The sequence below is a fragment of the Cyprinodon variegatus genome, unplaced genomic scaffold, assembly GCF_000732505.1.
Source record: "Cyprinodon variegatus isolate N-32 unplaced genomic scaffold, C_variegatus-1.0 Scaffold703, whole genome shotgun sequence".
Taxonomy (NCBI): domain Eukaryota; kingdom Metazoa; phylum Chordata; class Actinopteri; order Cyprinodontiformes; family Cyprinodontidae; genus Cyprinodon; species Cyprinodon variegatus.
This window is the reverse complement of record NW_015151156.1, coordinates 124686-127376: the sequence shown is the minus strand read 5'-3', so window position 1 is coordinate 127376 and position 2691 is coordinate 124686.

The window sequence follows — 2691 nt, the reverse complement described above, 5'->3', positions numbered from 1 at the left end:
TTTTCAAGTTGGCAATCCAGTGATGAACCCGTCCTTATTTTAGTCACTTCCCTCTGGCAGGAGGCTGCGGTCCATCAGGACCAGAACCTCCCGTCACAAAAACAGTTTTTTCCCATCTGCTACCGGCCTTATCAACAAGGCCAAGAGCCGCCCGTGACACTCGACAATGTTTCTCTCCCCAATTAAGGATTTCTGCGTTACATTAACGCACAGTTTACTGTGTGTATATAGTTTCTGTGTATATATATATATATATTCTATCTTATTTTTTTTTTGTCTGCACCAACAACACCAAGTTAAATTCTTTGTAACTGCAAACCTACTTGGCAATAAACTTGATTCTGATTCTGCTTCATTTTCCTCTGGGAACAGTTTGTTCGCTGAGTTGCTGGGCTGGGGGTCCCCCTTCAGAATCACAGGCAGCGTTGTTTCATTACCATACGCGGCATTTACATCATAGTTTACTTCAAGTTGGTGGATTTTCAGCTCCATGACAGCTATTTTCTGTAGAAGCTTGTCAAAGTCATCTGTGCTGAAGGTAGGCACCCTTTGAATTGGGTGGTTCTTCTTCATATCCACTTCGTGTTAAAGTCTTTCCATATCCATCCAGTGTTTTTCATGATAACTGCCTCCTCTGGGCTGTTGTAGAGAGGCATCTTGTGTGGAATAGCTGAAAACTAAAATAATCCACACGGGGGGAAAAAAAATGAAAGAAAAAAATAAATAAATAAATAAAAGAAAATAATTCAAATAACTAAATCCAACTTTCTGTAGTTTCGGTTAAGAGATAAAAAGAAGATAAAAGGACCAGAAAGTGCAAGCAAGCAGAGAGCAGAGAAAAAAGCGTGTGCACACACTGAAGGAGCAAAGCAGAAAAATGTGGCAGACCCTCCGCCGGAATGTGCAAATGGAGTCTTGGTGCTCAGGGGAAGTGTTTAGGGGCCAGTTTGGGATTCAGCCTCAGCCATTAATATAAAATGGCATGTTTAGCCTCCGCACATCTAAATATGTCATTAACAGGCCTTGATGGCCGGTGGTTCAGGTGTTCTGGAGATGCATCCAAAAAATGCAGGGAAGTTGAGGTACGACTAAACTGGCTCCAGTGAAATTACTAGCATCATTCTTACTATATGTGATACATTTGGGATCAAACAAAACATTTTTGTACCCTCGATCGAACCATTTTTTCTGAAAAACAATGCAAAACACCAATAGGCTATTTTAAAAACTTGGAAGAAACGTCAGATTGTTAAGCAACTCTTTACTGTAGGAACTGCAACAAATTAGGACTTAATCAGCTGAAGTACATTTGTTCCACAATGGCTTCACTAGGCAGTGTGTCAGTTAGACCTGTAATTTAAGCACATGTGAAAAATATTTTTTTTATCCGTGTTAAGTTCTGTGAAACCCAAGCTATTTTCCAAAAAAAAAAAATGTGTTGGACTCATGGACTCGTTAGGGCGAGTGGACCATTAAATCTTTAAATAGGGAGTCTGCATCAGAACAGGCTCACTGGAATTGGCAGCTGGTTTAACGGCAGGTGAATGGCAATGGAAACGCGTGCTTTCAAGTTTTCTGCAACATTCACGCTGAAAGAAAATCACAAGAAAAAAAAATGGGTTCATAGATTGCAAAACCGAGTTTTCATCGTCCTAGACGAATAACGATACAGTAGTTCAGTGGGTGAAATGGATGTCCAGAGAAGTTCAAACCCCATCGACACCTCCTTTCTCTGCAAATCTCACAATTCTAAATTTCCACCATGAAACGGGCGAATCCAAACAGAGCACGGAATCAGCGTCAATTCGGGGATGTTGCCTTATTTGGTTCTGGCCTGTACTTTTGTCACGCCCTGAAATTGACATATAAACCAGCCCACTGGTTCACTGGCCAAAGAACATGAATGGAGGTAGATGTAAAACACCAGCTTAGCTGCTTAGCCTACTGTTGGGTTTACTTCTACAACAATTACAGAGCAGGCAGTTTCTCTATTGAAAATGAGCCAGAACCACGGGCATTAATGCAGTGTTCCAGGCTGCACGGAGAAAGGGGAACATTTTCACGGTCTTCCAAAGGATTAGAAGACTTGACAGGCATGGATTATTTTTGTCTTTCAGAAGATCCCTGCAAAGTTTGATGCTCAGCTGTTCATTTGCTCTAAGCATTTTACCGAAGACTGCTTTTGAAATCTTGGACAGTTCAAAGGAGGGTTTGCTAAACTTCTTTTACTGAAACGAGGGGCTGCTCCGACCATAAGACCATCATAACCTCAAGCTGGAAGTATTATTCTGTTGCTAAGCTGTTGATAGCAAAGCTAGCATATCTATGGTGACCAGATTTGAGTTTCTGAAAAGGAGGACACTTTTTTGGGGAAAGCACGGTAAGGCAGGCGGGGGGGATACCTTCACTGGGTCGGATACGGTCACTCCGTCCCCCACTGGCTCCCTGCCCCTGTCCATTGGAGTTCCCAGACCAGCCCCAGAGCTGACGGCTCGGTTCTGCTGCACTGCAGTCGACCAAATTCTGGGAGGAGGACATCCGGTCACCCTACCATATGAGAAACTTGATGTTTCAGCGAGTGAATGCTTGTTGCTATGATGCATCTTTGCTGAGCAGCTTCGCTCATTATAAACCAACCAATCAGCACCCAGTTCATCTAAATATTCATGAGCATACCATAAAAGGAAGAAA